The sequence below is a fragment of the Oncorhynchus gorbuscha genome, linkage group LG26 (genome assembly GCF_021184085.1).
Source record: "Oncorhynchus gorbuscha isolate QuinsamMale2020 ecotype Even-year linkage group LG26, OgorEven_v1.0, whole genome shotgun sequence".
In the NCBI taxonomy this organism is placed as follows: Eukaryota; Metazoa; Chordata; class Actinopteri; order Salmoniformes; family Salmonidae; genus Oncorhynchus; species Oncorhynchus gorbuscha.
The window spans coordinates 7,762,875-7,784,181 of record NC_060198.1 but is presented as its reverse complement, the minus strand read 5'-3'; positions in this window follow the sequence as shown (position 1 = coordinate 7,784,181).

Below are 21,307 nucleotides of genomic sequence, written 5' to 3'. Positions count from 1 at the left end.
GAGGACCGGGGCAGCGTTGGAACGAGTGGTGAGATGACTCAGGGACATGGAGGTTGCAGACAGAGAAAAACACACTGTGGGTGGTTGTGCTGCCACATATAGGGAGTTACAGGTTGATCCCTTATTAATTTCATCCTAACAGGAATGAGTCCGTAGCCCCTGGTCTATCTATCTATATATATGGATGGGAAGCTGACTTGAATAAACATCTTAGAATTCTGATTTCCGAGTTTAACTTGTACCTCTAGCTTTGCTTGTATATCAACTTACCTGGTAAAGTAAGTGTTTAATACCGTTATGGTACTTTGTCACCAGGTTGTTCAGCCTGAGTACCACATACCTATTGGATGCCAATGTCTCATCTGTGAACACACACTGTGCTCCAGCTCTTATGTCAGAACATCCCATGTCAACAACCTGCTAAATACAGTCATCGATGACATTATAAACCAAAACACACAATTGGCCACACCCAATAATACATTCTATGAAATAAACAAGACAAAGCTGGAGTAATAAATGGTAGAAGTGAAAACCCAATAACAATTTTGTACCAACAAAAAAAAGGCCCACACTGGAACGAAAGCATCAGATGTTTTTCTATTCAAACAGCTTCCAAGCGGGAAACCGGCGTTCCAGTGACACTGCCAAATGTCACGCTCGACAGCTGCATTGTCGAAGCCCCACAGGGGAGCGGCCATGTCTGGCCCAGCTTGTGAAATCACATCCATTGAAATCTGATTACAGGAACTACAAGTCAGTGGTGGATAGGCCAACAGCCATATTGAGTGTATGCATGCAAATCATTATATTTCTATGTTCAGATGTGGACGACCAGTGGTTGAAACCAAAGAAACTGCACATTTTCTGTGCCCTTCTCTCTCAGCTAATTATGTTTATCTCTCCAATTGATGCTGGACATACACTAGAGGACGTTATGGTGATGCAAGACATTTTGAGGAAAAGTATTGGTTTGGTGACTTGATCTCTAATTATGCATATGGCTAGTACAGAAACCTAGACTCGTTAGAAGTTGATCATTTACTCAATAACCCATTAGTCAGTCAGCAGAGGAGAGCAGAGAGCAAGACGAGAGTATCGAGATTCGTAAATGTTGTAAACATATGGAAATAGTGTGGTTTTGACGTTGCACAATGTAGACAAAGTTGCTTACAACATATCTGACAAATACCTGTAACAAGGAATGGCAAGGATGAGGTGCAACAGCCTGCAACCGCTGGATATCCAGGAGGGTAGACCACCCCTCTATTATTGTAAGTAGGATACCATTGAATGCTATTCTCTGTTCTCACAAATGGTACAGATCGTATACATACATACCAAACACATGTGGTATATTTCTATCTGACAAACCTCTCAGAGCACCAGTGAAAATGCCCTACCACTCACTGCAAACATGCTGCCTCTCATTTCCCTCTCACACATTTCAAATATCCAAAGAAGTTTTACATTCATCTTCCCTGCATGTTAATTTAAGTCTCCTGCCTCTTTTTGAAATAGGTACTTACCTTTAGAAGGCCTGGTCACTCTTTCTCCATCTTAATGAATGAATCACCTTGTCAAATTTGGGAGGCACACTATTGACAAAATGGAAATGGGATGCTGACCCAGCAAGCATCAATCACCTCTGAGATGAATTACCAATTTCAGCTCCCATGTCCCCCTAATCAGTCTTTCCTTGATGATACCTCAAAGGACTAATTCATTTAAATTAAAATGCTTTTATTTTGACTATTAATCACATGGAAATATCACTGATGACAGTTCTTTTTTTCAACTTCTTTCTCTCCAGTGAAGAGTTTTGGAGATGTGGTTGAGGGTGGAAAATAACTTAATTTTTATAACAATGGGGCAGGTAGCCTAGTGGTTAGTGCGTTGCACAAGTAACCGAAAGGTTGCAAGATTAAATCCCTGAGCTGACAAGGTAAAAAATGTTGGTATGCCCCTGAACATGGCAGTAAACCCGTTCTTCCTAGGCCATTATTGAAAATAAGAATTTGTTCTTAACTGACTTGCCTAGTTAAATAAAGGATATATATATATATATATATATATATATATATATATATATATATATTTTTTCTTATATATATATTATATATATATATATATATATATTTTTTCTTCCTTTATTTAATTATATATATATATATATATATATTATATTATATATATATATATATATATATAATATAATATATATATATATATATATAATTAAATAAAGGAAAAAGAAAAAAAAAAAAATTATATATATATATATATATATTATTTTTTTTTTCTTCCTTTATTTAATTATATATATATATTATATTATATATATATATATATATATATATTAAAGTGCTGTGAAGTAGATGGTGAAATTCTTTACAACTTTTAATGGACTGAGTTATAACACCATGCATCTAAATGATTAGTAACGCACTGGGCGTAGTGGGTGCGGAGTCAGGCGCAGCAGTCAAAAGGTACAGAATAGCGCTTTATTACGCACTGGAAATATAGTACTTGCCAAGATACTGGGCGGACATAAACAAATGCCCAAAACCAGGACCTAACCCATCCGGAGGGAAAACCGTAAAACAACACGCACTACCACACAATAACACAGTGGGAAATGAAATAAGCCAGCACAAAGAGCAGGCGGGCCTGCCGGTTTATATTGCCCAACTAAACCTAAACAAGAAACAGGTGTTACTAATCAGACAAAAACAACAGACAAGGGAAAAGGGATCGGTGGCGGCTAGTAGGCCGGTGATGACGACCGCCGAGCACCACCCCAACAGGAAGAAGAGCCACCTTCGGCAGGAGTCGTGACATTATGAAATACTTTCAAAATATTAATATTTCTATTAATTTATAGGATAGGATTTATAGGATTTATATGTATTTATAGGATAAGTATATTTATCAAGACATCACTCAGGGATATTTTTGTTTTTGTAGTGCTTATGCATGGTATGCTGGTATTTACCGGGTTTTGTTTGATGGTGTTTTATGGATATTAAACGACACCGTTGTAAATCAGTTTTCGCTCCCCTGCGCCTGACTTCTCTGCCGCCAGTACGCACCTCACTACAGGGTTAAAATATAATGAACTGTAATTTTTTTGTCAACGATCTACACAAAATACTTTGTAATGTCAAAGTGGAAGAAAAATGCTAAAATGTGTAAAAATAAAGTGAAAAATAAAACACATATGTCTTGATTAATAAGTATTCAACCCCCTGAGTCAATACATATTAGAATAACCTTTGTCAGTGAATAAAGCTGTGAGTCTTTCTGGGTAATTGCTCAAAGAGTGCTCAATGAGCATTCCACACCTGAATTGTGAAAAATGTTCTTTTCAAAATGTTTTTCAAAATGTTTCAAGCTCTGTCAATTTGGTTGTTGATCATTGCTTGACATCCATTTTCAGGTCTTGCCATAGATTTTCAAGCAGATTTAAGTCAAACCTTTAACTCGGCCGCTCAGCAACATTCACTGTCTTCTTTGAAAGCCACTCCAGTGTAGATTTGGCTTTGTGCTTTAGGTTATTGTCCTTCTGAAATGTGAGTTCATCTCCTGGAGTCTGGTTGAAAGAAGACTGAAACAGTTGTCCTTTGCCTGTGCTTAGCTCCATTCCGTACATTTTTTATCCTGAAAAACTCACTAGTTAAAAGCATACCCATAACATGATGCAACCACCACTATGCTTGAAAATATGGAGAGTGGTACTCAGTAATGTATTGTATTGGATTTCCTGAAACATAACACTTTGTATTTAGGACAAAAAGTACATTTTTTGCAGTATTACTTTTGTGCCTTGCTGCAAAAGGATTCATGTTTTGGAATAGTTGTATTCTGTAGAGGCTTCCTTCTTTTCACTCTCTGAATTGGGCTGGTATTGTGGAGTAACACACAATGGTGTTGATCCATCCTCCGTTTTCTCCTACCACAGCCATTATACTCTGTAACTGTGTCAAAGTCCCCATTTGCCTCATGGTGAAATTGCTGAGCGTTTTCCTTCCTCTAGAGCAACTGAGTTAGGAAGGACGCCTGTATATTGTTAGTGACTGGGTGTATTGATAGACCATCCAAAGTGTAATTAATAACTTCACCATCCTCAAAGGGATATTCAATGTCAGCTTTTAATTTTTTTACCCATCTACCAACAGGTGCCCTTCTTTGCGAGGCATTTGAAAACCTCCCCGGTAATTATCGTTGAATCTGTGTTTGAAACTCACTAAAGGACCTTACATATAATTGTATATGTGGGGGTACAGAGATGAAGTGGTCATTAAAAAATCACTATTATTCCATGCACATTTTTACGTGACTTGTTAAGCTAATTTTTACTCCTGAACTTGCCACAACAAATGGGTTGAATACTTATTGACTCAAGACATTTCAGCTTTTCATTAGTATTTCAATTGGATTTTTGGGGGAAGGGAAACATAATTACATTTTTGACATTAAGGTTGTATTTTGTCTAGGCACATTTGCTTTAGGCTGTAACACAACGAAATGTGGAAAAGTCAAGGGGTGTGAATACTTTCTGATGGCACTGTACATATCTGAATACATTGGTCTACTAATTCAACAAAACATTATGTTAACACGATAGGGAAAACATTTGTTTAATAGTGGTTCAATAAAATCCATACTGATTTCACTAAATTGATAGTGGTCAATAAACTCTCAAATGTCTACAAATATGCCCACCTGTATGACTCCGCAAGTTCCGGTGTTCCTTTCACAAGACTATTGACAGAAATACCTGACAGGGGATAACGATTGCACATAAAAGTAGAAGGACAAAAACAGTAGGTCTTGGCAGAGTTATTATTCATACACAGATGACAAGCAGAAGCAAATGAGCTGTGAACGAGGGCAGCTGTCCCTGCTGTTGCATGGAGAACTCTGGACTTACAAGAGGTAGTATTAGTACACTTTAGACTGAGGCTTCTGCTAAACTGTTAAATACTTCTCATTGGAGGATTGTTTGACGAGGTAGGTGAGGGTGAAGTGGCGGTGAGAGGGACTCATTATTTTTTCTCTCTTGATAGTTGCTGTATCGGAAATGGCTCCACTTGTCAAGCTAAGAGGGACTTTCTAGATAAATAAAAAATATGACGGTTTGTGACGTATCCATTCCAGAGATTCTGACTGAGCCTGACAACATTTGAGGAGTGAAGATAGATTTGTTTTCATCGTTATTCATTTGATTGTAAATAACAGAGGGCCCTACAATACTGTAGCCAATAAACAAACAGTATGGAACAGAACGCGCTTTCATTTGATTCTATGTCATGAATGTAGTTCTTCTGAGCCAGAGGTGGATAATTCAGGCTATACATGTTCAGGCACTTCCACAGAAACTCTGAAAATGGAACTGTGAGACTGTGGCTGTCACGCCCTGACCATAGTAAGCTGTTTATTCTCTGCATTGGTTGGGGCGTGATAGTGACTAAACAAGGGCCATCTAGGTTTTTGTATGTCTATGTTGGCCTGATATGGTTCCCAATCAGAGACAGCTGTTTATCGTTGTCTTTCTGGGGATCATACTTAGGTAGCCATTTCCTCATTTGTGTTTGTGGGATCTTGTCTACATTGAGTTGCCTGAGTACATACCAATAGCTTCACGGTTTGTTTATGCTTTATTGTTTTGATGAGTTTCAGTTTATTAAAAATATGTGAAACTCTATTCACGCCTTGGTCTACTCAACACGATGAACGTGACAGTGGCCAATGAAATATTAAACTAATGTCCTATCCTTCTGTAAAATATGTAATGCATGTTTGTTGTAACCCTGGACAAGCACACCTGATTCCACTTTTCAACTAATCATCAAGCCCTCAATGAGGTGTGTTTGTCAAGAGCTAGGTCTCAACTGTGTACTGTTGGGGTACTTGAGGACCAGGGTTTGGAAACACTGCCATACTCAATAGAACTGTATAAGTAAATATCCCAAACCTCAGTGTCAGAGTGAACACTTAGTTCAATTATGTTTAAACTCAGCCACTTCAGCCATTGAAGAAATTGACCATTTACATTACTCATGAATACCTCTGCATTTACTTTCATTTCAGTTATCGCCATTCCGAGGTGAAATATTAAACGCACAAAACCATCCTCCAGGCATCTGACAGAGAATACTCATCACTGACTCACATGAATTGTTTGTCCAAATAATATTTTTTGCCAAATACAGTTGTATTTTATCAAAGGAACTCCAAAGTGGCCCTAAGTGGCCAGAATCCTTTTTTGTAATTAATTCAACCGCCCTGGTAAGCTCCCTCGATTCATACTTTTATGCCGAGTCAGAGAGGAAGCTAATTCACCTTTACACTGATATTTGAACCTTGCAGGGTAAGCTTTTATGCTGTCCTATCCTTGACCTGTTGTTTTCTGTCAAGTTACTTACAGGCATAAATAATAAGTGGAAGAAGGTTGAAATAACTGTCCACCCTCTCAACACACATCCATGTACTTGCCTACAAACTGTTACACACAGCTATACCTGCATTAAAGATCCCCCTGTGTGCTGGTGTCTGTCATTGCTGTGATGAAATAAATGCCATCACATCTCCCCACTTGACACACAACTCTGTGAAATGCAAAGTACGTCTTAAACGCTCAGTTTCCAATGTGCAGGGTGGAGTTCAACCGAGCCCAGCGAGCTTCAACTGTAAACAATCTACTTCAAACATTTAAGAAACATTTCAGACAAACTCATAGAAAATTGTGTTTTCCAACCCCCTTACCCCCTATTGGTAACCCTCCCACGGCATCCACCTAGTTTTTTTTTTTACAAGGCGCTGAGCATCAAGGACAAGCATCCATTCCACCAGGGAGGGAGGGAGAGAAGGAATACAGCAGGTTGTCTTCTTATTTGATGATTCCAGATGCTTCATTAGGACTTGATGTCTTTCATCATTATACTTTCATGTTTGTAACGGTTTTCTTCTGGTGAAAGAGAGGCGGACCAAAATGCAGCGTGGTTATTTTTGTACATCTTTAATAAAGATGAAAATACAACAATCTACAAAACAAGAAACGTGAAAACCCGAAACAGTCCTATCTGGTGCCACAAACACAAAGACAGGAACAATCAGCTCAGGCGGCGCCGGGCAGACGGCCAGCTCAGGCGGCGCTGGACAGGTGGGAGACTCCGGCAGCGACGGACAGGCGGAAGGCTCTGGCAGCGCTGGACAGAGAAGCTCTGGCGCCTCTGGACTGAGTGGCTCTGGCGCCTCTGGACTGAGTGGCTCTGGCGCCTCTGGACTGAGTGGCTCTGGCGCCTCTGGACTGAGGGGCGGAAACTATGGTAGCGCCGGACAGGCGGGAGCACCTGTGTTGATGGGACGGAGAGACAGCCTGGTGCGGGGTGCCGGCACTGGTGGTACCGGGCTGGGGACACACACCTCAGGGTGAATGCCTTGCATACTACGCCAAATCAACTGCTCTCTCTCTTCACACTCCCCCAATTCTATTAACACCTCCTCGAGTGTCTCCTCATCTCCCATCCATTCACTCTCCTCCATTCTGTCCAATAACTCCTCGACCCTCTCAGACTCAGCCCTCAGCTTCGCCGATAGCTCCGATAACATCCATGGCTCCTTACGGTAAACAGGGGGAGTTGGCTCAGGTATGGCACCTGACTCTGCCACACTCTCCCTGTGTCCCAACCCAAGAAATTTTGGGGGCTGCCTCTCGGGCTTCCAGCCGCTCTGCCGTGCTAGCTCCTCATAATGCCGCCTCTATGCTTTCGCTGCCTCCAGCTCGGCTTTGGGGCGGCAATATTCCCCTGGCTCTGCCCAGGGTCCTTTCCCGTCAAGGATCTCCTCCCATGTCCATTTCTCCAAATAGTGCAGCCTCTCCCACTGCTGCTGCTGCTGCTGCTGCCTCTGTTGCTTCTCCTGCTGCTGCCTTTGCTGCTGCTGCTGTTGCTCCTGCTGCATCTGTCGCTTCTCCTGCTGCTGTTGCTGCTGCCTCTGTTTACCACGCCACTTGGTCCTTGGTTGGTGGGTGATTCTGTAACGGTTTTCTTCTGGTGAAAGAGAGGAGGACCAAAATGCAGCGTGGTTATTTTTGTACATCTTTAATAAAGATGAAAATACAACAATCTACAAAACAAGAAACGTGAAAAACCGAAACAGTCCTATCTGGTGCCACAAACACAAAGACAGGAACAATCACCCACAAAACCCAACACAAAACAGGCTACCTAAATATGGTTCCCAATCAGAGACAATGACTAACACCTGCCTCTGATTGAGAACCATATCAGGCCAAACATAGAAATAGACAAACCAGACACACAACATAGAATGCCCACCCAGCTCAGGCCCTGACCAACACTAAAACAAGGAAAACACACAAGAACGATGGTCAGAACGTGACAATGTTATTCTACTAGAATATTTCAGAATTTCACGAGGTGAAATATATAACGTTTATGTACCGTTGGCCCAATCATCTGGAGTTGGATACACATCACAGCTGAGATGTGAAATGTGAAGAATTGGCTTTCATTTTCCGTTGACTGAATACAACAGCAGGCAGATGCATATTGCTTTTTCATTGCACATCTCCGTTTTGGGTTTGAAATGAAAGAAAAAGACAGAAGATGCTGGAATTGTAACTAAAACAACAACGTCTGTGGGTGAAACACTTTTGATACCCTCTGATATACATCTGAACATAACCACAATGTTTCATTTTCTTCTATTGCTAATGATACAAGTTTCAAACATGGCCTGCTGGCCTGTCGATTACTTTCCATTATCTGTGGGTTTCAAGATGTCATAATAAATCATGTTTATTTAATTCAAATGATGCAAAAGTCATTAATATCAAACATCAGGGATCAGGGAGATTAGTTACAATTCCAGCATCTTCTGTCTTTTTTTTCAGTTCATAATGAGATCATAGTCCTCTTTCCCATCCATTGATGACAACATCTTGAGACCAAGAGACCAAGTTGAGAGACTCTACTCACTACTGTCATAATGTATTTCACTTACATTCCTCCAATAAAATTGCCTCCACTACTGAGACAGAGATGCATCATAAAGACAGGTTACAGACCTGTTATAGAAGCATCAACTGTTATCGACCCATCCACTGTTATAGACCCATCAACTGTTATCGACCCATCCACTGTTATAGATTCATCCACTGTTATAGACCCATCAACTGTTATCGACCCATCCACTGTTATAGACCCATCCACTGTTATAGACCTATCAACTGTTATAGACCCATCCACTTTTATAGACACATCCACTGTTATAGACCCATCAACTGTTATCGACCCATCCACTGTTATAGACCCATCCACTGTTATAGATCCATCCACTGTTATAGACACATCCACTGTTATCGACCCATCCACTGTTATAGACACATCCACTGTTATAGACACATCCACTGTTATCGACACATCCACTGTTATCGACCCATCAACTGTTATCGACCCATCCACTGTTATAGACCCATCCACTGTTATAGACCCATCAACTGTTATCGACCCATCAACTGTTATAGACCCATCAACTGTTATAGACCCATCAACTGTTATAGACCCATCAACTGTTATCGACCCATCCACTGTTATAGACCCATCAACTGTTATCGAACCATCAACTGTTATAGACACATCCACTGTTATAGACCCATCAACTGTTATCGACCCATCCACTGTTATAGACCCATCCACTGTTATAGACCCATCCACTGTTATAGACCCATCAACTGTTATCGACCCATCCACTGTTATAGATCCATCCACTGTTATAGACACATCCACTGTTATAGACCCATCTACTGTTATAGACACATCCACTGTTATAGACCCATCTACTGTTGTAGACCCATCCACTGTTATAGACCGTGCAATTTCATTTTACATTTAAAAAACGAAATCTACTCAGGTCCCCCCAAAATATGTGAGCTTTGCCTTTTTGGTAGATATACTTTAAGGCGAGTCTTTGGGCTGAATTCAATTCGCATCACTGAAGTTTTGCGGAAGATCTGGGTAAAAATTTTAAGGCATATGCATCGTTTAGGTCTACTGTGAATGTAACCGTGGAATTGCCTTAAATTGCCTTAAAATCACCTTAAACTGTCAATCATGCTTTTAAGAGTATCTTCAGCACTACTGATCGAATAAAGCCCTTTGAGTGTATATCTTCAGCGGCACAGGTGGATGGGTTTAAAATATATTTCACATACAGGTAACTGCCAAAGTAAAGGAAACACAGTAAAAATGGACACTGTAAAGTATATTGAAAGTATACCACACAGGTGTGGTTCCTGACTAAAGGAAGCAATGTACATCCCATCATGAATTGGGTCATGTATAAAAATGCCCCCAAAGGATGACATTGCCCCCATCCACAGTACAAAAAGTGGTCACTGAATTGTTTGAGGAGCACAACACCAATGTAAACCATATCCCATGGCCATATCAGTCACCAGATCTCAGCCTTAATTGAACACCTATGGTAGATTCTGGAGCGGCGTCTGAAATTGTCACGAATCCCGCTTCCTGAGTCTGTGTTTGCCTGTGTTTCTGTCCTTGCCTGTGTTTCTGTCCTGGAGTGCGTTTCTGGTGTCCTGGAACGCACCCTGTCTGGTTGCCGGGCGAATTAGCTTGTTGGGAGATCGATGTTCACCCGCACCTGTATCCCATCGGTAATCTGCACACCTGTCCTGATCATCGCCTCTCCCCTTCAAAAGCTCTGACCTGACATCCATTCCCTGCCGGATCGTTAGCCATGAACACCATTCACCCGGAACCCATACCCCATCCCGGTCTGCTCGTCGCCAGTGTGTTGTTATCCATTGGATCTGCCTATCCACTCACTATCCATCAATCCCTTTCCGCTGCCCGCTCCTCCACCCGGAACTATCTACCTCCACGTTCTCATTGATTAATAAATACTCACCATCTTTATACTCACCTTGTCCTGGTCTGCTTCTGGGTCCATTTCTGGTAAACCCTGACAGAAATAGCGTTTTTGACAACCAACAAAATACCAAATGATGGAATTTCTTGTGGAAGAATGGTGTCGCATCCCTCCAATAGATTTCCAGACACTTGGAGGATCTATACCAAGGTTCATTGAAGCTGTTCTGGCTCGTGGTGCCCCAATGCCCTATTAAGACACTTTATGTTGTTGTTTTCTTTATGTTGTCAGTTACAGTGCCTTGTGAAAGTATTCACCCCTTTGGCATTTTTCCTATTTTGTTGCCTTACAACCTGGAATTAAAATATATTTTGGGGGGATGTATCATTTGATTTACATAACATGCCTACCACTTTGAAGATAAAAAATATGTTTTATTGTGAAACAAACAAGAAATAAGTTCAAACAAAACCTGAAAACGTGAGTCAATACTTTGTAGAGCCATCTTTTTCAGCAATTACAGCTGCAAGTCTCTTGGGATATGTCTCTATAAGCTTGGCACATCTAGCCACTGGGATTTCTGCCCATTCTTCAAGGCAAAACTGCTCTAGCTCCTTCCAGTTGGATGGCTTCCTGCTGGTGTACAGCAATCTTTATGTCATACCACAGCTTCTCAATTGGATTGAGGTCTGGGCTTTGACTAGGCTATTCCAAGACATTTAAATGTTTCCCCTTAAACCACTCAAATGTTGCTTAGGGTCATTGCCTGCTGGAAGGTGAACCTCCGTCTCAGTCTCAAATCTCTGGAAGACTGAAAACAGGTTTCCCTCAAGAATCTCCCTGCATTTAGCGCCATCCGTCATTCCTTCAATTCTGTTTGAAGTTTCCCAGTCCTTGCCGATGAAAAATATCCCCACAGCATGATGGTGGCAGCATCATGCTGTGGGGATGGTGTTCTCGGGGTGATGAGAGGTGTTGGGTTTGTGCCAGACATAGCATTTTCCTTTATAGCCAAAGCTACATTTTAGTCTCATCTGACCAAAGTACCTTCTTCCATATGTTTGGAGAGCTTCCCACATGCCTTTTGGCAAACACCAAGCGTCTTTGCATATTTTTTCTTTAAAAGCAATGGCTTTTTTCTTGACACTCTTCTGTAAAGCCCAGCTCTGTGGAGTATACGGCTTAAAGTGGTCCAATGGACAAATACTCCAATCTCCGCCATGGAGCTTTGCAGCTCCTTCAGGGCTGTCTTTGATCTCTTTGTTGCTTCTGATTAATGCCTTCCTTGCCTGGTCCATGAGTTTTGGTGGGCAGCCCTCTCTTGGCAGGTTTGTTGTGGTGCCATATTCTGTCCATTTTTTAATTATGGATTTAATGGTGCTCTGTGGGATGTTCAAAGTTTTGGATATTTTTCTATAACCCGTTCTTGTTCTGTACATCTCCACAACTTTGTCCATGACCTGTTTGGAGAGCTCCTTGGTCTTCATGGTGCTGCTTGATTGGTGGTGCCTCTTGCTTAGTGGTGTTGCAGACTGGGGCCTTTCAGAACAGGTGTATATATATACTGAGATTATGTGACAGATCATGTGACTCTTGATAGATTGCACACAGGTGGACTTTATTTAAATAATTATGAGACTTCTGAAGGTATTGGTTGCACCAGATCTTATTTAGGGGCTTCATAGCAAAGGGGTGAATACATATGCATGCACCACTTTTCTGTTTTGAATTCATTTAAAAAAAAAAATTATATATTTTCACTTCAAAAATTTGGACTATTTTGTGTATGTCCATTACATGAAATCCAAATAAAAATCAATTTAAATTACAGGTTATAATTTAACATAATAGGAAAATGTCAAGGGGGGTGACTACTTTTGCAAGGCACTGTACCTGCATTTCCTCCACTACAATTGCCTCCACTCTTGAGACTGACAGATAAAGAGCAACAACAAAAGCTCAACTGATATTCATTTGTATTTATGAGCCTCACTGATATTGGGTATGTGTCTGGCACACTGAGAAGGTGCCATGCTCAAGCTCAGAGATGAAACCTTGCTGCATTGTGTAAGGAGCTTGATGATCTGAATACACAATAGCTTCAGACACAATAGCTTTAGACACATTCAGTTTGGTCCTTTGATGGCTGTGAAATTGAAAATGAAAGCACAGATGCTGTTTTAAATTGGTTTGGGGATCACACTTCTTCAAAGAGTTTTAAAAGTGTCATGAAATTCCAAAACCATTGAGTATATGTTGCTCAGTGCAGGCGAGGGCTGACAACCCCACTTACATAAGGTATCAGTTATGTTTTCTCTCTAAGGTGAGTCAAATCATGTCATTGAGGGAAAACAGGTTATGTTATCTTGTCTCCACAGTCCAATGTTAGACAGTGTAATGTGCAGCATTTCACACAAATGTACAGTGATTTGTCCTTGAACTAGCGATGAACCAACTATCTACTTGGCCAAATTATGAAAAGTAGCTATTCCATATGAAATTATAGAGGGTGTCGGGGCTAATTAGACCCTCAGATAGCCACTTTCGACCAGACCAGAAAGCCTGCCGGCCTCAATGCGAAGCTCTATACCAGCACGCAATGCCATATGTTTGAGGTTTGCGCAATTTCGTACAAAATATTGATTTTGAGACTTGACATGTAACAGATTAAATACTTCCCAAATTAAATATTAAATGACAGGGGGGATTTGTTCATTGGAATTTCATGCTTGTTTTATTATTTAAAAGTGGAACATGAATTGCATCATTCAAGTCAGGAGTGTGTCCCAAAGATGATGGGTTTATTGATCCCATCCACCAATTTTTGGATGTCACCCTTTTAGTTTTGTTCACAACACATGACAACCGAGCGCGTTGGTTGTCTCACTCTCTCTCACTCTCAGACACATGACACAAGACACATGACAGATTACAAAACTTAACAAGTTCATGCTTATGCCTTGATATACTTACGCGCATACACTTATCTTTTAATGGATATTGCTAATCCAAATATCTACATTATGATCAATAATATAATGATATTGACAATAAGCTCATTATCTACCTAATGGATCCTCCATATCTCCCTTATTTATCTATTTTCTAAATCTCTGTAGTGCAGCCGGACCGTATGCTCCATGTTGTCACGAGGTCATAGAGTTGCTATCTGGTTTAGCCAATTATATTACCTTCATAAATGAAAGTTAAACTAGAACATAGTGGATTTCCTTTTTGCTTCGGATGGAGCTCATGTCCAAACGTGTTAGTGCAGATCATTTTTCATACAAAGTTTACCTAGAAAGGGGTACAATGATACATATTCAGCCTTTGAGTTACAACAAATAGCCTCCGGTGTTGTCGTGCTAACTGATCAAAAACGCCTGCATGTCTGACAGCTCCATATTGACGAGAGGTAGATAATGCATATTTTTTTATATGTAATCTGCTGAGCGTGTGAAATCATTAATAACTAAATGATTTATTCCCGTGTGTTCTTAATATTATAAAAAATATGAATGATTCATTACTCATCTTACATGATTGTGTGAATTTATTTTATGCTAAACCCTGGGAGATATTGTGGACAGCAGTAAGTCTCCTCAGATTCTTCAGTCTGTAGTAGGACTCTAGAAGGAATATTACATGTTGTTGTTGTTATGGTGTAGCACTCATTTCACATTTTTCATTAAGATAATCTCTAATGGTAAATGTATAAACTTACTCCCACTTGAAGAGTCCAAACGTTTCACAGCTCATTTAAGGGAATTTGATATCAAACCGATTCTCTTATGACAGTCGACAGAGGTTGATGTCTATCCCCTCTCTTCAGTAAAAGTGGGTGCTGAACTCTTGAGTGACTAGAAGGGCTCTTCATCTAGCTAATTACCCCTGTTTATGTAATAGGCTTCTTTGTGAATGTGATTTTGTGGTAGATTTAATAAATGGATTATTGTTATTACAATATGCATAAGCCACCTCTGGTAATGGCTTCTTGTCCTCTTCAGGTCCCTGTGGGATGTAAGACAAGGGAAAGATGTCCTCTAGCCTGCCTGTTGTTAGCAGAGGAAAATAACCCCAAGTCAGAGGCAATACATGCTTATGGAGGTGGTTTTCCCTCTATGTTATGCTCAATGGGAGACACAAGATGATGATTTTGCAGTTTTCAAGTAAGACCGCATCTTGGCACATCACATGACATCACTTGTTTGTGCAATACCACAGTGGGCCTACATGAATATGTTTTTGATAGTCAATGTTTGAATGATTACACTGAAACTTAAGTCATTTTTAGTGACATGTGGGAGTAATGGAGTAATCATGAAATCACTTATTACAGAAAACACTAGCTGTTGAAATTTCCGTTATGTTCACTCACAATCAACTATCCTAAGCACCATAACACACAGTCTTGGGCCCTGGGCGGTCTTAACAAAATGTACATCCTTATGATCAAATCACCTCTTTACAGTAGCGCCATCCTAACCAATATCAGTGTGGGAGCTCTGCATATGTGTGGGAGCCCAGCTCACATTAACACAATGTGTCAATACACTTTAGCCTAGAACCAAGCTTCTATTACACATCCCACATGTCTATCTTTAACCATCTCTACAGTACATGTACATACTACCTCAACCAGCCTGACAAACCGGTGTCTGTATGTAGCCTTGCTACTTTTATAGCCTCACTACTTTATATACCGGTAGCCTGTCTTTTTACTGTTGTTTTATTTCCTTACCTACCTATTGTTCATCTAATACATTTTTTGCTCTATTGGTTAGAGCCTGTAAGTAAGCATTTCACTGTAAGGTCTACACCTGTTCTACTCCGCGCACGTGACAAATAAACTTTGATTTGATTTTATCAGCAACCCTCTCCAAGAGTTAGAGTATGTGTTTAGGATTCAAATGCTGTGTTTACACAGGCAGCCCAATTCTGATATTTTGTCCACTAATTGGTCTTTTGACCAATCACATCAGATCTTTTCACATCAGATCTTTTTTTAGAGCTGACCTAATTGGTCAAAAGACCAATTAGTGGGAAAAATATCAGAATTGGGCTGCATGTGTAAACGCAGCCTAAGATACCTGTAACATTTTGAGAAAGGCCCCAATATTAATCTAACCCTAGGTATAATGAGGCTGCTCTGAAAGCTTTCCCTTTGCGAGTCAAGACAAATGTCCCTTGTTTATGCCAAGTCGGTCCATCTGCCAACATAGACAGAAAACTGCAAAAGTTAAATAAACTGCAATCGAAGTAGAGTCTTTATTCGCCATTAAGTGACAGTACTCTTATTGTCTGGTGAAGGCCCAATCCCTAGAGGGGACGGTGGCTTCGCAGATGACAATGCTGCCATCTTTCTTGACAAGGGTATTTTATCAAGTGCAAATATTCTGCCTCCAATCAATTCTTTACCGCTTCGTCCTCTCTTTCCGGCTACAGGCGGCTAGAGGATAATGAAAAAAAACATGGCCTGTTAGACAACGCTCATTGTTGACGTTCGAGTGGTAGCAGGTGTCGCACGGTGTGGATGTCAAATTAAATACGATTTACCTGTCAGTGTCAAAAGAATGGCAGTAGAACGGAACAGAAGGGGAAGTGGTATCTCATAATACCGTGAAGTCATCCTGTCGCCGTGGTGATAATTAAACCATTGCCTCATAGGAATACCTCTCACCTGTTTGGGTTCAGGAAGGAGACACGCAGTGACCTCGCTACCGTAAAGATCATTTGGAAAATATTCTAAAGAAATATATCTTCTCTAAAATAATAAGATACAGTATAGTATCTACAGAAACAACATACAGTATGGTATCTAAAATAACAGGGGACAATATAGTATCTACAATAACAGGATATACTATAATATCTACAGTAACAAGGTACAATATATAGTATCTACAATAGCAAGATACAGTATAGTATCTACAATAGCAAGATACAGTATAGTATCTACAATAACAAGATACAGTATAGTATCTACAATAACAAGATACAGTATAGTATCTACAGTAACAAGATACAGCTTTAACAGGAACTTACTGTATAACATGACTGCAGTATCGGAAGATTAACTCGGAAGCTTAAAGATTAACACAAAACTACATTTATCATTTCCGAACAAGTGTCGGTGACAGTTATCACAAACTATCACATTAATCACATTGACAATATTTATGCCCAACCTTTGTCTTGCAGCCTTTGCATTTACCATAAGTATTTTACATCAACTGTTGTAGCTGCTATTTGATAATGACATGCCCGTCACTAGAGACACACACGCACACACATATCTCCCTAATAGCTGTAGTTAATGTATTCTCCACACAGTAACATTGTGACAGACAGGAATAGAGCAGTACGTTGTCTAAATGCCTGCAGCAGTGAAAGTAAGTGATGGCTGATACTGATCTGCAGTGTTGGTGCTTGGGAGAGCATTGTGTACACTTCAGCTCCTGGCTGTAGCTTCTGTAGCTGGCTGAAACAGGTGTAATGTATCAAGGTTTTTCAGACGGTGCACAGTGACTCGGTTTGCTGGCTCCTTAATGACTCCAGTTCTGATGAATTAGGAGAAACTGGAGTTGTTAGACTTTGAGTAAAGGTATCTGCTGTAGTTGGGCTTTTTCAACACTGGTTTTCCCAAAACTGTATTTTTCTCTACAATGTTTTAACACTGCAACAGTTAGACAACTGTAATGGAGAAGGAATGATCTGCATAACATCATTTTAACACCCATGAATCAATCACATTAATTTTATAAAGCCCCTTTGTCACGCCCTGGTCATAGTATTTTGTGTTTTTCTTCATGTATTTGGTCAGGCCAGGGTGTGACATGGGTTTTTGTATGTGGTGTGTAGATAGTGGGAATGTAGCTTAGTGGGGTGTTCTAGGTTAGTCTATGGCTGTCTGAAGTGGTTCTTAATCAGAGGCAGGTGTTTATCGTTGTCTCTGATTGGGAACCACATTTAGGCAGCCATATTCTTTGGTTGTATTGTGGGTGATTGTCCTGATGTCCTTGTTCGATGTGTGTTGACACAAGTATAGGCTGTTTTCGGTTTTCATTTCGTTTAGTGTTTTGTAGTGTTCGTGTTTAGTCGTGTTTACGTTTGTTTAAATAAACATGGATCGCAATCATCACGCTGCAGTTTGGTCCGACTCTCCTTCACCATATGAAAACCGTGACACCCTTTTACATCAGCAGTTGTCACGATGTGCTTCTACAGATAGCCAGCTTAAACCCCCAAAGAGCAAAACAATGCAGATGTGGAAGCACAGAGGCTAGGAAAAACTCCCTAGAAAGGCAGGAACCTAGGAAGGAACCTAGAGAGGAACCAGGCTCTGAGGGGTGGCTCCTCTTCTGGCTGTGCCAGTTGGAGATTATAACAGTACATGGCCATAAAGGCTAGATAGAAAAAAAGTATATATATATGTAAATATATATATATATCAGTGGGGAGAACAAGTATTTCATACACTGCCGATATTGCAGGTTTTCCCACTTACAAAGAATGTGGAGGCCTGTCATTTTTATCATAGGTACACTTCAACTGTGAGAGACGGAATCGTAAAAAAAAATCCAGAAAATCACAGAAAAAAAATCACAGAAAATCACATTGTATGAACACAGCGTGAGTTTTCTTATGCACGTGATGTTAGAATGTTCTCTCCATTCCAGAATGTGATTGATACGTAAACAGTACATTTTATCCGCGCTGCCCTCAAACTAAAGCACACAGCCTGTTTATATTTATAGGTTGTTTTAACTTCAATTTCAAATGATTTATTTTCTAAAAACAGTTTGAATTTAGGTGTGTTCCGCATCCTCATTCATTCACATAAAAATAGTCATTTTTACTTTTGCGGATAATTACATTTTTAGGACATTTCTGACACGGACAAAATTCCCCAAGCACTTCCCAATTGTTTGTGCAGTTCATGTCTGCAGACATTTGCTCATCTCCCATCAGAACAGGATCTGCACACGTGTTCACATTTTCTATTCCACATTTCTATTGTAGCCTACAGTATGTATGGAGCATAATATATTTGTGTTTCTTGTTTATCTCCGCGGACACGTGAGGTAACGTTACTCATTTTATAACCTTTATGGTGTTATAGTCAATCGTGCTTATGAAGCCACATACTTCTATTAGCTCTGTAAAACAATGCTAAATGCGTCAGAGAAGTATTATCTTGTGTTGCATTTTGAAGCTTCCATGGCCTTATGACTCTCAAGTGGTGCAGCGGTCAAAGGCACAGCACATCAGTACTAGAGGTGTCACTACAGACTCCCTGGTTCAAATCCAGGCTGCGTTTCCATCGAAGTGCCTTATTACGTTATAATAGTTATAATAATAGTTTCCGTATGCCGTTTCTGCTGTAGCTGTAGATCATAATATATTCCTTATAACTGCGGACACGTGAGGTAACATTACACATGTTATAACCTTTATGGTGTTATTGTCAATCATGCTTACCTAGCTACATTATTCTATTAGCTCTGTAAAACAATGCTAGTTGCGTCAGAAAACTATTAGCTTGTGTTGCATTTTGAAGCTACCCTGGCCTTATGACTCCCAAGTGGCGCAGCGGTCTATGGCACTACAGACACCCTGGTTCAAATCCAGGCTGTATCACAACTGGCTGTGATTGGGAGTCCCGTAGTGCAGCGCACAATTGGCCCAGCGTTGTCCGAGTTTGGCCGGTGTAGGCCATCATTGTAAATAATAATTTGTTCTTAAATTACTTGCCTAGTTAAATAAATAAAAAATATGACCATGGTTTGTTTATTTGGTCTATTCAGCATAGCTCTGTTCTGCCCTGCCTTGTCCCCTTGTGGAGCTCAAAAGTTGGTTTCTTACTGTTATAACTCAAATCTGTGATTTTGTCAATACAATAAACTATTTTTTTATAGCAGTGTTTATTATGTTACTTCTTTGTAGTATTGTTTTATTGCTATATCCTTATATTGTATTCTAATTAATAATTCCTCTTTATTCTGTACTTTCAGAAACCAGAAACATTATTTGCCAATATCATAACTGGAGCTGGACATCTTTGGAGCTGAAGAATGAGGACAGCTTTTGTATGCTAACGTACACTCCTTAACAGTTGTACTGGATGAAAACACAGCAAGAAAACACATATGGCAATATGTAATATTCATCTATTTTATTGCAGTACTGGTAGTTGGTTCAACAACTTGTTTTACTAGAGGACAAAAGACTGAATATGCATAACCCATATTTAATATCCATGCAGTAACTGAACAACAACTGCATTTCCACCCCCATCTCTAAGTCATAGTATCATGTGTTAGTATAATTTAATTATGCCTAGGTGTGCTTTCATCAATTGAAAGCCCTTCGTCTATTTTATGAGAATTAGCAAGATTTCTTGTTTGCATAAAATAGACGCAGACCAGTCTTTAAATAATAGGTAATAGAATTTATTCTCGGAGCGTGCTCCCACTCAAAACAAATGCAACGTAGTTCGTTTGTTGTATGAAGAGAGTCAGACCGAAATGCAGCGTGTAGGTTATTTATGACTTTAATGAAGAATGTCGCGGTACATGAAATAACTGATAATACGAAAACAACAAACAAGTGAAACTAATTACAGCCTATCTGGTGACTACTACACAGAGACAGGTACAAACACCCACAAAATACAACGCGAACTCAGGCTGCCTAAATACGGTTCCCAATCAGAGACAACGATAAGCAGCTGACTCCAATTGAGAATCGCCTCAGGCAGCCAAGCCTAACTAGACACACCCCTAATCATACACAATCCCAATTACTACAAACCCCAATACGAAAACACAACATATAAACCCATGTCACACCCTGGCTTACCCAAACATATACCAAAACACAAAATATAATGACCAGGGCGTGACAGAACCTCCCCCTAAGGTGCGGACTCCGGGACGCACCTCAAGAGGATAGGGAGGGTCCGGGTGGGCGTCTGTCCATGGTGGCGGTTCTGGCTCGGGACGTGGACCCCACTCCATCAATGTCCTATTTCCTCTCCTTCGCGTCCTGGGATAATCTACTTTCTCCGCCGACCATGGCCTAATAGTCCTCACCCTGATCCCCACATAACTGAGGGGCAGCTCGGGACCGAGGGGAAGCTCGGGACAGAGGGGCAGCTCGGGACAGAGGGGCATCTCGGGACAGAGGGGCAGCTCGGGACAGAGGGGCATCTCGGGACAGAGGGGCAGCCCGGGACAGAGGGGCAGCTCGGGACAGAAGCAATTACTACAAACCCCAATACGAAAACACAACATATAAATCCATGTCACACCCTGGCTTACCCAAACATATACCAAAAACACAAAATCTAATGACCAGGGCGTGACAGATCATGACGCCATTTCACTGT